Genomic DNA, 18,942 nt, shown 5'->3' with positions numbered 1-18,942 from the left:
CAGAGTTCTAGCTGATTCTAAGAAAATACTCCTTCCTAAATTCTTACTCAAGTTTTATCAGCAAAAATTCATAATATAGGTTTCAAGGTAACATTAAAAAACAAGAGATTATATGACTAAGATAAAATGGACCTATATCATTACAATCAATGAAGCTAGCATAAAAATTGGATTTGGTTATAGATGTTTTAAATAAATTCTAAGACATTTATTTATAACTATATCACTTTGAGGGGCGCCTGGGTGGCACAGCGGTTAAGCGTCTGCCTTCGGCTCAGGGCGTGATCCCGGCATTCTGGGATCGAGCCCCACATCAGGCTCCTCCGCCATGAGCCTGCTTCTTCCTCTCCCACTCCCCCTGCTTGTGTTCCCTCTCTCGCTGGCTGTCTCTCTCTCTGTCGAACAAATAAATAAAATCTTTAAAAAAAAAAATAAAATAAAACTATATCACTTTGAAAGTATTTTTAAATCTAAAGTGACATCCCAGGGTACCAAGCAGCACATTCATTGAGAGATGAAATGATTACTCTGAGTCCAGTAACTTGGAACAAAGAGAGGCCTGCACCATTAGGCACTGCCAAGAGTGAGGCGGGGGACTCTTGGTTTTATTATCATCATAGAATATAAAGTATGTGAAACAAGGAAAAAGAACTCAAGAAAGCACACATGAGGGGCAGCAAGGAACTGTGTGCGTGACTATCGGCATGGGTCCTAGGGAGGCATTCATAAGGGGACTGCAGGAGATATGAGAGGTGACCTCAGTAGGCTTGACTGTCTTATCCACCATCATTGCTGTTTTCAGCATGTACTGTTTTCAGTATGAATGATGGGGGAAGGGTTGGCTTTTGCCATAGGCATACAGCTTTCACCATATATGCAAGCTCCTGTTCTTATTGTTTCTTTTACCAGTTGAAGTCTTGTCTCTTACACCAGGGCACCTGGGTGGCTCAGTCGATTGAGTGACTGACTCTTGATTTTGGCTCAGGTTCTAATCTCAGAGTTATGGGATTGAGCATAGCCTTGGGCTCCAAGCTCAGTGTGGAGTTTGCTTGTCCCTCTCCCTCTGCTCCTCCTCCCTCACCCCTCTTAAATAAGTAAGTAAGTAAATAAATAAATAAATAGATAAATAGATAAATAAAATCTTAAGGAAAAAAGTGACATCCCATTTTGGAAAGAAATTTTCAGCATGGTAGGTATTAAATGAATATTATAATCATTGTTAAAAAACTTAAGAGAAAATAATTTTACCTCATAAATAGTTAAATATCTATCTCAGAATTTATAGAACAGCAGGTTAAATCAGTATACCTGTACTTTCATTACTAGGCAAACAGTGCATGTGGGTTGCCCAATATTACCATTACAACATGAAAATATTATTTATTTTTAAAATTATTTAAATTTTAAATTATTTAAATATTTTAAAACTACTCATAACATATCTAAAGTATATCTATGACTGCTTCAAATTATGACACCCATGGTGCAATGACATTTGTGTTCTTTTTCTTTCATTATTTTGTGAAATATTCTGGATGGACATCGTAGCCTAAATAGTTTTATCCTTTGAATAAAATGGTACAGAGATTAGTCCAGCTTTGAAGTAACACAGGACATAGATTCATTCATCTTTTCACCAGTTGATAAATCTTCTCTTGCTTTCAAATCTACAAATTTGGTATCATATTCCATATTACAGATTTTTATGGATATTGAGTTAATGAATGTGAAGTACATGGCACAACGAAGCACTTAGTTGAATGACATCTACGTATGTAACACTATGCTTAATGTGGTGAAGGATGAGGAATTACAGAAGAGGAGGAAGTGGAAATGGGGGATAAAAGAAATTATAAATTCATTGTATTGTTGGCTAAAAAAAGTTTATAAGAGCCAGGAAAATACTAATAGCCAAGGAAATATGCTTATAAGCAAGGAAATAGCCAAGGAAAATGCTATTTTTAAAGTAAATAACACATACACATATTTGTATAAAAATCCAGTAAAATCAATAGTTTTATGTATGTTTAAATATTAAGAATGGCTGTTTAATTTTATAAAATATATTTTACTTATTTTAAAATTATCACTTGGTTGTCTTTCATTATTTGTGACAGCAATACTTTTTAATATTCAGTATAGATTTTTAATAGTTTTCATTCAATTATTCCTAAATAGTTTATCATTTTGATACTGTTTTGAATAATTGTTTCATCTCACTTTTAATAGCTTATAGATTGCATATAAAAATGAGATATATCTATATTACTTCTTATATTGTAACCCTGCTAAAATCATTTATTGCATTTTTTTCTATATGCCTCAGGCTCTTCTTGTGGGAATACTCATACCTTCTGTGACTAAGTACAATTTTATTTCTTCTTTTCCAATATTCCTTCGTAAACTTTCTTTTTTTTTTAATGTTTTTTTTTATTATATTATGTTAGTCACCATACAGTACATCCCTGGTTTCTGATGTAAAGTTCGATGATTCATTAGTTGCGTATAACACCCAGTGCACCATGCAATAAACTTTTCATGTAAATTCTTGTTTTGTGCTGTATTGTGGCACCCACCCAATGTTAAACAGAAGTGGTGAGAGTAGATCCTTTTTATTTATGTCTACCATAGAGGGGAAATTGTTTAATTTTCCATGTTAACTATAATGCCTGCTATAGGTTTTCCAGTAATGATTCTTAGTGGAAGGGTAATATTTCCTTCTATTTTTAGTTTTCCATGAATTTTTATTCATGCATTTGCATTGAATTTTGACAAAAGTTTTCTTGGTATCTATTGAGAAGAGCATCTAGATTGTCTCCTTTTTTCTGTCAATATGGTGATTGTTTAACTTTGGGGTGTTAATGGACACTTGCATTCTTGATCCCCCCCAGTCATGGTGTTATTCCTCTTCTATATTGTTGGATCTGATTTGGTAGCACTTGTGAAGAATCCATGATGGATATTGGCCTGTGATTTATATTTCTTGATGACATTTTCAGACCTTATAAAATTAGTTGTAAAGTATTGCTTCTTGCTCTATTTTCTGGACGGGTTGGTGCTCCACTCTTGTCTTTTACGGGCTGGAAGCACTCATTTCCTCGGAGGCTACAAGTGCAGGCAGCTGGCAGCTGGCAGCGAAGTTTCTTTCTAGGAATTGTCTTGGCCTTCAGAAGGCCCCTTCCCAGGGCGGGACAGGTGTAATGTCTCAGGCTTTTGAGAGGTGTGCTGGGGGCAAGCCAGGCACTGGACAAATACATTGAAAAGCTGAAAAGGATTAATCATCATTTAAAAGGCTCCATTTAAAGCCAGAGGTCTAGCTTTCAGCATATTAATGGTGCAGCACCTCCTCCAAGCTGAAGAGAGGCTAAAACTGATGATTAGGTCCAGAGGTTAATTACCAGAGTAGGAGAAGACTGGAGAGAATTCAATTCTTAGCAAAAATACCTCCCCCAAATCCATACCTTTTTGGCACCTTGGTAATCCCCTCTTTGTCTTGTAAGCAGTTCTGCTTCTGTGATCCAACCTAGATTGGTCCTGAGAATGCTTTGGAGGGAGGAAACATTCAAAATGAGTGTCTGAACTGGTTCCTAGTTTTCTGGATTTTGTTTCCTGATCTGTTTAGATTAAAAGGCAGTAACAAACCTATTTCTATTGAGAAAGGATACACTAGCCATACATCACACAGTGGCAAAACAGTTGCTTAAATGATCCCTTGTAGATACAATGCCATCAAATGAGTAAAAAGCAAATGTTCTGGGTGACAAAGTGGTTGCTGTCATAGAACTCTTTAATAAATACAAGGTATATGTGTTTCACTAGTTATTTCTATATGTACTGGAGAAATTGGTAAAAAAAAAAAAATGACAGTATCAGAGCTAGTCATCAAGTCAATGTCAGGGAAGGGACCAGAAACTTCTAAGATTTCACTAAAAGAAAATTTTATCTCCTCTATCCTCCTGGCCAGGATTTGTGTAAATGTGATACAAAATCTCTTCCTATCAGTGGCTGAATTAAACACACACTTAATCCACAAACTCACAAGATCTGTTACGTCAAAGTTAGGGCGAAAGAATATTACTTGGGAAGGTATGAGATCCTTAGTATGGGGAGGGATGGAGACAGGCAGATTCTGTTGAATTTGATGGCCCCAAAAGCCATCAAGACCCGCCTTTATCAATAAGAGACCTCATTTCTTCCCTGGTGGGGGAGCTATAATTGCTAAAGTGGCCAGGATGAGTAGACTGTTGAGTTGGCTGAAACTTGACCCTAAAAATGGTCTATAATAATCAAGTGAAAATGCCAGCCTAAATGTATTATAGAGAAAGGTATCCAACAACTTATGGAGATTGGCATATTAGGGCATATTTATCATGTAAGACTTACCAACACCCTAAATTTGTCCCTCAAGACTGCCCAGATGACCTTCCCTTCATGAAAGATGAAATACATTCTTGACAAGAGTCCCAATAACCTCGAAGAATTCTAAACTGATTATCACTGTAGGCAAGACATTGGCAGTATCCTCAAAGTAGGTTTTTTGAATTCTGTAAGGATGATAGGTTCCTGGGGTTCCGAGGGCCACGTAGTGATATTTTATTGCTGAGAGTGAGGCAGACAGGGATGCCATAATAGGAACAGGCCTGAAGCCATAAAAAGTACATCTACCCTGGCTGGTTGGAACTCCCAGCTACTCCATCACATATGATCCCAGAATTTGGGCAGCCTACATCAGCCTGCTTAAGATTCACCCATTTTGTAGATTTTTACATTATGTGTGCGTGTCTTAACACCCAGAATCAGAAACCTATGTGAATATCGGATTTGCTCTTTGCAATTCCCAGCAGCAGCAGCCCCTGAACTATGATCTCTGTCTCAATGTGAGAAGAGGCAGTGCTCCCTGGGACAACCCCTCTTGAACCATAAGCCAGAATGCCACTCCACGCAGGGTCCAGGGTGATTGGAGAGGCCCACATTTGTTTTCCTTCTCTCAGGGATCACGGTGCTGCACTGACGATTATCCCATGTCCTAAAGCAGTCAACTACTAATATATTATCCAGTTTTCCTGCTCTTAACAGTGTGAAGCAATTCCTCTCCCAGTTGTTCTTAAGGGCCATAAGCTGTGTTGTCCGTTTTGTTCTCATTCTTTTTTTTTTTAAGTCAATTTCTGTGTTAAGATTTATTGACTCTTTCCTTATTAAGATCGTGTTTTATTTGTGTATCTGAATATATGATCCTTTAATTCTTTGAATCCCTTTCAAGTTCAGAATCCAGCCATTGAATCTAGCTCTAGTTGACTGTTGTTATTGTCTCTAGAGCATGTTCTCCTCTCCCATATTTTGTCTGTGTCTGCCCCTATTGTTTTTGCTTATTTTGTATTTTACATCAGGTGACAGTTCTTTGTAGATGACACAAAGTAGAGTATTGAGTTCCGTTGTGTCTCTCAGAAGAATGTTGCTTTTTTTCTCAATAGGTTTTGGATTATCAGATAAGACTGTGGCCTCTTTTTATTCCTCTGCAGGTAATAATGCATATTTAATGCATTTACACACAAAACCTTTAAATACCGTATATCTTTATAACAATTTACAAATATAGCCTTAGTTTACTTTTTGCTGTTTATTTTTAATACATTAATAAATAATATAATTTAATATGTCACACTTTAATTTTTGAAAGATACTCATTTCATACATCCCATGAGAATAAGATACTTTAAATCCATATATACTACCTCAACTGACTAAAAAATATTTTAAAAGCATAAGATTAAAATTTCCATGGATAGAATATTAATATTATCTCTAAATGTTGAGGGGAGAAGTAGAATGTTATATTTCTAAATATTTGACCAATACCGAATCACTCCTGCTGAGTCTGTAGGGAATAGGAAAAAAATCAAGATGAACTGGGAAAGTGAAAATCTTTATTTGTATCCTGAACTTTGTTTCTAATCCTCATTGTCTTTTCCTTGGGCTTAGTTCTTTAGCTTAAAAACAGGTGGGGGAGGCTCTTTTTGGCTCTGGGGAATATCTGTATCTTATTCCTCCAAACCTGAGACCAAGCATTCACAGGGAAACCCGTCTTCCTGGAAGGCCTAACTGACTTTCCCTGAACAGCCCACTTCATGCTTAATCTTTCTTGAATTTTACTCCCGTCTTCTAAGAAATAGAGAAGTGGAATCACTAGGCTGTTTAAAAAATATATTAGACAAATAGAAACTACAAGAAACTACTGAAAAACACTACCTTTAAGAAGAGCTTTTCCTTCCTTCCTTCTGAAACTATGTCCTGGTTACATTGGCACATTTTGTGTATACGATGACTTATATTAGCCTGTAGCCCGTATCAAAGCTCAGCATGGGTGTAGGATGGTTTTGAATTCATGCTCATTTGAATGTATACAAGTGAGAGTATATCAAGTTAAATCAGATGGTTGGACTCCTGAATTATGAATGTAAATTTTAACTGTGCCTGTTGTGTTCACTTATCTCTTCTTATCACTATTGATATTTTTTTACACTCAAGAATTTACACAGACTAAATGGAGTTTATAGATCTATGCTGTCTAATACATAAAACAGGATTTACTATTAGTAAACATAAAATCCGTACTTACCAATTTGCATTTAAAGTTGTATTTCTAATTCATCATAGTATGTATGCCACACAGTGGCTAAAATCAATTCTTTCAACAGTAGGTAATCAATGCATGCTTATTGTAGGATTGGAATAAAACATGCCACTACTACTAGGAAACATTAAAACTTCATTTACTAAGGAGAGTAAATTTTCTAGATAAGATTTCAACAATTTTTTTTTTACAGGTAAAGTAAGTTAAAATGGCACATGGAAGGATATTGAAATTGTTAACTAGGTGAAATAAAATAGTATTTTGCTTTGCTCAATATTGTCTCAAAATCTGTCTTAGGGACTTTGAGGTATTATTTATGTATTTAAGAGATTAATTTGACCGTGTTGTTAAATTACTCCGGAGCTGGATATCATTGAACTGAAATTATATTTCACAATCTGAGGCAAGATATTTTAAAAAGCTTCAAATATAGCTTCCATAACTATGACATAAGATTTGAGCAAGTAGAAACTGATAGAAATGGAAGCCAAATTCATTCACTGCTCTCGCTAGGCATTAAATAACAATAAGCTGATTAAAACTGGTAAAGGATTAACTTTTTATTTTTTTCCGGCTTTCATACTAAAAGTTGCGTCTATAGTCAAAAGAACCCCCCCTTTTTTTTTCTGAACCTAAAGCTGAAACCATGGATCCTATTGTCCCAGATTCACTTAAACTTTCCTTTCTCTTGTGAAATTCAAATCTATAGAATGCACTTTCTGGACTCGCTTTTCTTTCGGTCCCCAAGTGTAAGAACCCATAATGACACCTTCTCCCTCCTCTGTGAATCACAATCTGATTTCTTTGTTCTATCTTTTTCTCTGACCAATCTGAGGGCCTGTAACACATGAAACCTCTGCTAACTTTCAGACTCTTCTTGCTCCTTGCAGTGAATAAAGTCTTTCTCTTCGTTGCTCTTTTGTGGTCTTTATTTCAGGAGGCTTCTCCCTCGTATAAGTCCTAACTGATCCAATTTCACACAGAGTAGATTGTAGCCAAGCAGGCTTCGTGAACAGACTCTGAATTCTCACTCACTTTCTTGGTTTAGCATTTCTCTTCAACAATTACTCATCTTTGGACTATTCATAAGTTATTTAAACTTTCTAAACCCCAGCTTTTCCATTGGTGTCATGGTACTTACATTATGGGGTTAACAAAGAATCAGTAAGGTGAAGCTCTCAGGCATTTAGATTCATTTCTGGAATATGATAAGCACTCAAAACTCAAAAAACCTTTAGCAATTATAATCTTTTAGAAAGAAAAATAGTATTTTATCTATATTAGATAAAGGAAGTGAATTTTGTAAGGTTAAAAAATAATACCTATGAATTCTCTGGAACTTTTAAAAAATTATTTAAACCCTTTATAAAACAACATTTACGTTTTCCGTAGCCACAGAAGTATCACAAGCACAGTAGGAAATTTGACATAGACATCGTGTTAAATAGCTGTCATGTCTTCCTTAGTGTCATATTCGTCCAAATGAACTTTGTGAGTGGATAAAGGACAGAGATTCTAAATATGTTAAATGCTGTTATGTTTCCACCCCTCATAAGGCAGATATTATATTAGAGGAAATTTTCACTAATGGCTGAAGTTGCCTTCCAGCAACATATAAGTCCACTTCATTATTTAAATGCATGATTTAAAAATTACAGTTTTTTTAGGAGCAGCCTAACATTAGAATGAAATGAGAAAACTCTATGAAGTATCTGGTAACATCCAATGTGTGTAAATAAGACACCAAATGTTACTAGTTTCCATGGATCTTGCATATCTGGAAAACTGAATTTGCCAAATACATCCACAGTTTTTCTCTAGCTGGAACTCCATTGCCCAGGCTGCAAACCACCAAAGCGCGCTGGACTCCCGTCACTGTCATAACTACATCCAAGTCACGTCGTGTCTGCGGATGCTACCACTTTCACTGAGAGAAAAGCCATAATCTGAGCCGTGCTCCCTGAGTTCCTACACGAATGCTCCCAAACCCCCAAACCCACACCCGGCTCAGCTTTGCCCTCCCACCCACGGACTCTGCTCCAGCCACTCCCTGCATCCTGGTCATGCCTCGAACTGACATGTGTTTGTTTCAAGGCTTTGCATTGAACATATCCGCCTGATTCATCTCATGTCAGGGACCCCTAGGACTACATGCTTCATATTAGTTGCCCTTTGTGCAAATATTTCCTACACCATGAGACCTTCCCTATCGTCAATTAGATACTTGACTCCCATTTGAAGTCCCTATTACTCTCTATGCTTTATTTTCCTTCCTATTACTATACCATATCTAATTAGTTAAATATTATTTGTTCATTGTGTATGTCTCTATTAGAATATAAACTCAAAGGAAATGGAAAAATTTTGTTCATTTTATTGACTGTGATATACTCTGTGCCTAGAAAGGTAGGCGCTGTTAAATAGTTGTCAAATCAATAAATAGCAATCATTTGTAGACAGGAGAATACAGATGCGTATAAAATTTGTGGCGATTCTCTCCGTTTGAGAGCCCAGGAAGGAAAGGTGACTTGTGAGATGGACATTTTTGACCAAGACATGCAAGTATTTCCTACAACTGTGAGAATGTATGAGTGAAATTAGGTTCTCCTCTTTGTCTCTCTCTCTCCCTAAGCATGGCAAATTCTAAAGCATAGTCTCACCCAAATTAGTAAGATGTCTACGTAGAGAGGTAACTATCACGTATTTCGGTGGAAGAATTTCTTAATCAATCACTTTACAGTGCCAGTATACAAATCGCCTATGGATTTTTTTGGCATCTCATACTCACATAATAGCTTTTAAGGTGATTATATTTTTAGAGGCTTTATAAATCTCAAAAGACAGCTCCCAGAGCATTAATTGAGGTATGTGCTCACTCTATCACCAAATCTCGTTTCTCTGGAACAGAAAATCGTAGTAAATTGTTCTTCACTGTTTTCTCCTGTCCTCTCCTCTCATGTCTCTCTTTCTCCTCCCCTGCCTCCCTCCCTTCCCGTCTCCCTCTTCCCTCTATGCTTCCCTCCTTCTCTCTATACAACAATATTCCTTCGAAAATAATTTTTTGAAAAGTACCAAAAACAGGGATAAAATAATTAAATGATTTCAACCTCTGCACACTTTTCCTGATGAGGATATAACAGGATTTTTAAAAATGTAATATTTTAGCTGAAGCTGAGATAGTTTGTTTAGCAGTGATTAGATGGGATTTTCCATCTACAACTAATTAAAGCCTGAATTGGATTGGAAAAAAAAAAAAGAAAGAAAGAAACTAGAATGATATTTCACCTCGGTGGTCCAGGATAATATATTATTATGAAGAAAGTACACCATCGAGAAACAAGATGATATTTCTTTTTATTTAAGATTTTATTTATTTATTTGAGAAGGAGGGAGAGAGAGAGTACATGAGTGGGGCGTGGGGCGGAGGGCAGAGGGAGAGGGAGAAGCAGACTTCCCTCGCGCAGACAGTCCTGAAGCTGGGCTTGATCCCAGGACCCTGAGATCATGACCTGAGCTGACGGCAGACGCTTAAAGGACTGAGCCACCCAGGTGCCCCAAGATGGCATTTCTTTAAACTGAGAGAGCAGATGTGAGCAGAGACAGTGTGTTCACATCAAATTCCAACAGAAAAATTAACCCAAACCACTGAGAGCCACTGAGAGCAGACCAGAGAGCATTTGGCACCTAATCATCATATATTACTTTCACAATCTGAATGTTTTGACCAAATTAATGAAGTTATGAAGTTAACAGTGTTAACTGTTATAAAGGGAATATATAGAAATTTATAATCCAGCACGAACACATGACTTTGGGATATGTTTTTGTGTTTATATTTAATTATAAACAATGCTTTTTCAAGAATTTATTGTAAAATCTGAATTAGATAACTAAAAAAATCTAGATCTTATGTTTAACTCTAATAAATCTATCCTTAGGCATATTATGTACAAATTAATAGCCAGTAACAGACTCCCAATTTCTGAGGCCAAAAACAAAGCAAAGCAAAAATTATTTGGAAGAGGGACTTGGTTGTTTACATATTTGGATGAAGCTATATAGTGCCTTTCTATCATGCAAGCCACAAGAATCATTAACAGTGGACTCGAAACCAAAGCATAAACAATTATCTTAAATATCATAAACAGTAAATAAGCTTATGTTTACTAAGGACAACAATACTTTCCCATAATCCTTCACAAAGACGTCTCTTTCATTTTAATGCTACATAACTTTTCAAGCCCCCATTGACTTGTTAGTAGTAAAAGAGAATTTTGCTATTCTTGCTGAACAGAAGAAATAACACCTTTCAGAATGGTGCGTCATAAAACTTAGGTAATAAAATTATTAGAAATATGAGTAATAAAGTAAAGCAATATAAACAGTGAATGGTTGGTTTCCTTTCCCAAAAGAAATCATAATATCACACATGGACTTACTTTAAAATGTTTCCCTTGCTGAACTGAATTGTCTGTATATATATATATATATATATATGATGTATATATATATATATAAAATATGGTTTATTTTTTCCTCTTGGGGATATAATTATAAACCAGTTCTGAAAGCATTTTATCTGGTGTTTCACCTGCCATACCACAATCTTTATCAGTGAGCCAAAAATAAATAACCTAAACCTTTTGTAATAGCTGTCACTAGAAAGCTAAACAAAGTCACCATTCATCTTGCTCATAGTCATTTTAGCCTTTAGCAGATGTGTTCTTTGAACAAATTTATTGGCCTTATGAATAAAGATTAGCACTCCTCTGTTCAACTCTGTTGGGAAGAACATTATTCTACTGTAAATGGACAAAAAATTCAACGAAATGAATGCTTTAAAAAGGAAAAGAAACGGTTTTTGAACTAAGCTTTCTGAATACAATGTGGGATTGGTTTCCTCAGGTGTATTTAATGAGTACGATATATTTATCAGCATCTTCATCTGTAATAATCTAGATAAAAGAAGGTTGAAATTCCTGTTATAAATATAAATATATTAGTAATAAAATTAATTATGGAATTTAATTATAGTCATTGCAAAAGTGTCTATACGCATTCTGATAATATATTTTTTTCATTTTTCAGTTATCGTGGTTTGTGAACACTGATTCACATTTACCCATGTATGCCTCAGGAAGAATTTTAGATAGCTCCCCTTCTCTTAAATCTCTGAATAGAGATACATTAAAATTATATTGTATATTGTAATTGTATTCACATTGAAACGAAGGATGCTTCACGCATATATGCAATGTTCTATAAAGCAGAACAATACCTAATTTCACTACATTTTTAATGAAGATTAAATGAGATATCTTGTGTGTACATTGTAAGATATAAAATCTTAAGATATTGGATTATCTTATTTTTGTCTCTATCAGTGAACTACAGGCTTATGTGAGAGCATGACGCCATTATCAAAAACATTTGTTGAGTTTCATATGTACATTGTTATACACTAAGTGCCATGGGGAAGACTTAGATGAGTCAGTCTTTGACCACCAGAGGTTGATTCCAAAGAGTCGTAGTTGGATTGAATTTAAAGCCACTAAACACTCTCTCATTTAAATTTGTGTTGGAAGGCCTTTAAAATTTTATGCTTTTTAAGCTTTATTTCTTCTACTCCTATAGATTAAGGAAACCAGCAGACTATAAATCTCTGTTGTTAAACTCCTTCTTTTATAAAGATGTACAGTAGTGTAGTAAAGAAATAAACTCACATGAGAATATGTGTAACATAAATTACATATGCCTAAAAACAATTAAATGCATTAATATATGATCACACAAGCATGTCATGTGCAGTTACCCATAAAATACATATAAATGCACCATTTTGTTTAATTTTAGTATTTAAAAACATCAAATAGGAAATTCTGATTTATTTATGTTGCAGTGCATGTATTCTGGGAATAGGATTTCAGACCAAGTTTTTGAGTTCAAGGACTAGAGACAAGTGAAGGAAAATAATTTCCAGCTTCCTGTGGTTGTAAGGATTAAAGAAAGAAGAAAAAACACAAAAATATTTGATATTCCAATACTGGCTTTATTTTTTTTTTAATGATAGGTTGGTGGGTTTTGATTGCTCCTTCAAGAGTTGTACCATTAAAAAGGAGGTAAAGCAGATTTTAATCTAATGTGTATGGCCACTACAGTGAACTGAACTGGAAAGACACACAGCCTCTGACCTAAGACAAGAAGATGTCTTAAATAGCTTACCTGGGACCCAGGAGCTTGACAAGACTGTGCTGTCTGGTAGTTGCTTTCCTACTGGGAGACATCTGAGTTGAAGTTCCAAGACAGAACACCCTTGAGTATTTTCTGGTCCTTATGCCAACAGTTGCACTCCAGATGTTAATAGTAAGACAAATGCCTTCAGTTTGTGTTCAAGTACTTTAGAAAGCATTAAAGTGACATAAAGTTACTTGTCTCTCTAGAAGATATATGACTTGCTTAGAAAAAGAATGCAACTTTTTTCAATTTGGAATCGTGTTGTCCAATTAAACATTACTTAGTACATAGCTAGAGGTATTTGGATTTTTGCATTTAATTTCTGATGTCTCAAGAAAGAGCACAGAGTTTCTTTTTACTTGAGAAGTTTCCTGAAAGTTTGTTAACAATTGGATGTCTTTTTCAAGGTCTTCATGCATCACTTCAATTATCTGTAATTTTATATCTGTCACTTATTCTATCGGAGGCTAATTTGAATTACTCTACATTTGTCAACATTAAATTTCATTTGCCACATGTCAGCCTATTTAAGAAGTAAATTCAAAATGTATTAGAATGCACTAGATGTAAATCTGAACACCGCTATTTAACTCTTGCCTCCTAATCTATAAATTAAGAAACTCCAACATACTCAGAAGAGGCTAAATGTCTAATTTTCCTAATTACCATATAATGAAAAACTGGAAGAAAGAGAATATAATCTGTAGAAAGATACCTTTGAGTGAAGAAAATTCACATTTTAGCTTTTTTATAGTCAACACGAGTTTGTACAATTTCAAGTTAGCAGCACTATTTCCAAAATATTGAGTCTGAAAAGAAATGACAAGGAGTTAAGATTTACCAATGCCGGGGCGCCTGGGTGGCACAGCGGTTAAGCGTCTGCCTTCAGCTCAGGGCGTGACCCCAGCGTTATGGGATCGAGCCCCACATCAGGCTCCTCCGCCATGAGCCTGCTTCTTCCTCTCCCACTCCCCTGCTTGTGTTCCCTCTCTCGCTGGCTGTCTCTATCTCTGTCAAATAAATAAATAAAATCTTAAAAAAAAAAAAAAAGATTTACCAATGCCATCGAAGAAATCGGAAAGGTCAAAATGGACACACTCTAAGAAGTAAGCCTATAAACAGATGGAACAAATGATCAGTAATACCATAAATTATTAAATTATACTTAAAGCTTATTTAATTACAAATAAGAAAGAGAAAAATCAAATAATTTGGCATTAAAGAAAATATTTAAACATAAATGTTGAGCATATAGGTAACAAAATAATTTTAATATATAAATTAGGATTCTTTCATTATATACAGCTAAAGCCATGAAGGAATGATTTAATATTTATGAAACACTTCAGATACATACGGAGATAGATAGATTCTGAAAGGGATGCAGAACTTTCAAATAATTGTAAAGTGTGCTAGTAACTACATTATGTGAACATTTCATTTGCAGTTTAAAGCTATTTTAAAATTTAAAATACTAATACAGCATATGTTATTGTATTTCTATGGGAGGAGCCTGTATTGATAGGATGTTCTTGGAATAAGTCCAAGCTGATGCATTAAAAGATTATGGGGATTGAGGATCCATAAAAATATGTCATCATTTTGGAAGAAGTGCCAAATAATCAGACCACAGAATAAAGTGTATGCATTCAATAAATATTTTCTGGGCTCTAGTTATATTTCAAAAATTATTAAATTTTGATCAGAGGTGGGTAGTATTTCTTTTTATATAGAGAAAATCTCAGTGCTGTTAAAAGTAATATAATAATGCATTTATTTTATATTACTTACATAATAATAATTTCAAAGTAACAATAAATCTACTGAATACATTTTAAAGTTTGAAATTTCTTTGTTGGTCTTCTTTTACTCAGAATCTCTGAAGGAACTGCAAAAAAAAAAAGGTAATGCTATATTGTAGTCACTAGAGTAAATTACTTTCTCTGTGTGTTTCATGCATGGACTTAATATATGGTTAGATTAACTTCTTTCAGCATATTTTCAAACTATAAAATATTGATTATTTGATTTTGAAATAAGGAATAGCACAAAACCTTATATTGTAGAAGTAAAATTATAATAAATGGGGAACTTTTGCAAGTTCTACTCTATTAAAATGTACTTAGTAAAAAGTACTCTCAAAGGTAACAGCCACACTGAATGGAAAAGAATGGTACTCCTGTTTGTTTTATGGGCATTAGTTAAAGCCAAAGATATACAAATATATAGAAGAAGGAGGAGGAACAAAAAAGTAAACTGGTCATCTAGTGTATTAGGTGATTAATACATCTGCGTTATATGAACTATGTCCCAAATAAGCTCCTGTCCAGTATTTCCATTTGGGGGAATATTTGTTGGATGATATTTCAAGTTGCAAAATAATATTCAGTCATGGATATTACAGACGTGGACCTGTAACAGTGCGCCTCCAAGGCAAAGGATTTTCATTTTGGAGCTTAAACGATGCCGTAATGTCACAGACTTCCAGGAGGAAAGAAATCAATCAATATGTTGGTTAGACAGCAGAGGCACCCTGGGATTTATCTGACAAGTGAGGAGATCCCAGCCATTTTTCCTGCTATTCCTTTACAGCTCTATTCAAACTTTTCAATAGAAAATCTGGCAAATGCAGCAAAAGGAGAAAAAGAAAGAGTAAGAAAAAATAGAAGTCAAATGTTAAAAAATAAAAGTAACAATGGACGTGAACTCTCTGACCTTAAATAAAAAGGGAAAAAATGTACAAAGTCTGGTGCTGAACAAAGCCTTGCTGGAATAAAGAAAAAGTTTTGGTTCACTGCCTGTGTAGGTTGCTAAATCTACCAGATTTAACTGGGGATACTTTTTCAGTGACTTTTTTATTTCACTCCAATTTTAGGTCCATAATCGACTTCACCAAACATCTTACAGAATTTTAAAGTCAATTAGATATATCCAAGAACATTCTCATCATCGAAACCACATACTACTGTCCTTGATCATTTTGAGAATGAAATAAATCATAAGTTCCAATGAATTCACAAGGAATTAGAACTTTCAAATATTTCACAAAGAAATAAAGAAAAGCCTATGTACTCTCTGAAGTCAATTAATCTTTATTTAGCCATCTCTACTTATGATATTTTCTATTTTTTATGTATTCTTAATATAGCTTTGAAATTTAGTGAAATGTGTAAAATGTTTAATTTTTGAACGATCTAACATCAGCACTATATTTAATATATATTCTTATTACAGTCATTATTTCTTTGGTTAGGAAGACATGACTTTGATTTAAAGAATAAGGAATTTAGGGTGATGGTTTTTAAATTTTTTTTATTGAAACGTTACATATAAGAAAAGGCACAAATCTTAACTGTACATTTTTTACTTAAATTATACTTAATTGGACACTATGGCACCAACACTCAAATGCTGAGATATTACCAGCCTCCCAGAAGATAACCCCAGGCCCTTTCCAGTCTACAGCCCCTCCATCACCCCATCACTGACCAATGTTGTTGGGATTTGTTTCACAAGTTACTTTTCCTTGTGTTTTAGCTTCGTGTAAATGAAAACTTACTGAATATTATGTCTGTGTAATAAATTCAACTGTTACATCAAGGAATACTTCTTAAGTATTGTAATAACCATACAAGCTCGCTACTGGCCTTTATATAAAGAGCTTCACTGAGGTATAACTGACATGCATGTTTGATAAGTGTTGACACATGAATACCTCCATGAACAACTGCTAAAATCAAGATAAATATATTGATCACACCCAAAGGTTTGATTGATCATGATTGCAGCTGATGCTCCTGAATTATGAGACTTCTGGATTATGAGAATTTCCGTTTGGGTTTAGGGAACACCTACTCTCTCAGGCCCTATGAAAGCTTGGGGTCCTTCTGGATGAAGCTCTGCCCAGTCCAGGTAGTTTCCTCCCACGTGTTGTGCTGATCAGTACTCAACTGAGTACTCTAAGGAGACACATCAGAGCCATAGAGCGCTCTGTCTACTCCACCGTACCACCTTGGCTCCCAGGAGCCCCAGCTTCCTCTCCTAAAATCAAGTCAACTGCCAGAATCTACCTGGGTTCCACCCCTTGCAGTAGGCACAGCCCCGGGAACTTTCTCCATACAGAATCGCAGCATCGTGGGCCTCAGCTCCTTTGTTTCCCATGTCTTGGAGATCATTTTTCTTCCTTAACTGATACTTCATCCTTAGATACTGATTCTTGATAACTGCTTTCCATTCCAAGTTCCCTTCTCAGGATCATGGTATAACCCGTGCCAGCGTGAACACAAAAGGGCGCCTTCGGCTATCGGGGGGAGTATCAGCTGAAAAATGTCCCCTGGTACCGCTCCGTCTATCAAGCAAGGGTTGCTCCTGACAACCTCAGGAACAACCTTCTTCCAATTCCAAACTTACCTTAACCAGAAGGAAACTGCCCTGAGTCCTTTACTCCCCTTGAAGTGGAAGTACATTTGCTTGTCTCTTAGCTCTTTTTGCTACCGTTCTCTTCTAAAATTCATTCCTGCCTGATAGAAGAAAATAATCTAGAAATGTCTAGTAAAACTCAGGCTAAAGCTCTGGTTGCTCGAGAGTTGAGGTGTAAAATCCACCATACTTGGTATTTTCCCTTTTTGTTCCTCCTCTTCCACAGCGACATTCTGGGCCTTTACCAAGTATCACAGAATAGGCAGGACAAGGGCTGCACTGGGTTCTCAGGCTCTCAAAAAACAGCTTCATTAAGTCATGTTTTTATATCGTGGCCTTTACTTTGAAGGCCTAGCCACTTGGTTTGTCGGTGCCCAGGTATGATTGAGCCCTAAGGATGACTAAAAGTGAATTAAAAAGCACAGCACCTGGGCTTGACACCAGAGCGACAGCTTATTATTAACACAGACAAATGCAACAGTTGCATGAACTAAAATTCTTTTAAAAAAGCTATTAATCCATTCATTTCTTTTGGCTAATTAATGGGAAAAAAGTCAAAACCAAAAACTCTTTACTGATTTACTCTGAGAAATCCTTAGCTAGGATAACTAGCTCGAAGAGCTCATTACTCTTCTGATCTGCAAGAATTTGCACATTTCTTCTCTTGGACTGATCTCACTTTGCATTGGAAAGTCACCTGATGAGGATGGGATGAGAAAAAGGAGTTATTTATTTATTTATTTATTTATTTTTAAAGATTTTATTTATTTGATAGAGAGTGAGCAAGAGAGAGAGAGCACACGAGCAGGGGAGAGGGAGAAGCAGACTCCCCTGCTGAGCAGGGAGCCCCGCATGCAGGGCCGGATCCCAGGACTCCAGGATCATGACCTGAGCCAAATGCAGACGCTTAACCGACTGAGCCACCCAGGTGCCCCAGGAGTTATTTTTTTTTTTTTTAAAGTTAATATTTATTGTCATCAGGTTTAAATAGTAAAAATCCATTATTAACTTCAGTCACACACGTGTGTGTGCGTGCACACACACACACACACACACGCTTCATTTTAATACTTTAATACTAGGGATAATTTTGGTTTGGGACCTGAAAATCTCAACTCTGAGAGTTTAATGCTTGTATTGTTTTCACATTGCTACCAACACATTATACAAAAATTAGCAACTTAAAACAATACACATTTTTAATCTCATAGTCTTTGCGGAGCCCAAGCATCTGAGTCTCTTAAAGGGCTACAGTGAAGGTGTCCTTCAGGGTCGGTCAGAGACTCCAATAAAAGAAGTTTCTGCCTCCAAGATTGCTTGCGTGGGTTTTGACTGGATTCTATTCACGGAAGACGGTTAACTGAGGGCCATATTTCCTCACTGGCTCTGGGCTACAGAGGACCCCCAGTTCTTCATCATGGGGACCATTCCCACCTGGCAGCTTGGTTCCTCAAAGCCGGCAAGAGAGAAAGTCTGCTAGCAAGATGGAAGTCACGATCATGTAACATAATCACATGAGTGACCTTCCATGAACTTTGTGTTTTTCTATTGATAAGAAAAAAGTCACTAGGTACAGCCCGCTGAATTGAGAGCCCGCAATCTGCTCCGGAAACTGACCTCCTTATCTGAAATAAATAACCCAGGGAGCCAGCCTGCTT

This window comes from Ursus americanus, chromosome 19 (genome assembly GCF_024610735.1).
Source record: "Ursus americanus isolate L20-20 chromosome 19, mUrsAme1.1.p, whole genome shotgun sequence".
Taxonomy (NCBI): Eukaryota; Metazoa; Chordata; class Mammalia; order Carnivora; family Ursidae; genus Ursus; species Ursus americanus.
The sequence above is the reverse complement of the archived record's forward strand: the minus strand, read 5'-3'. Positions refer to the sequence as shown.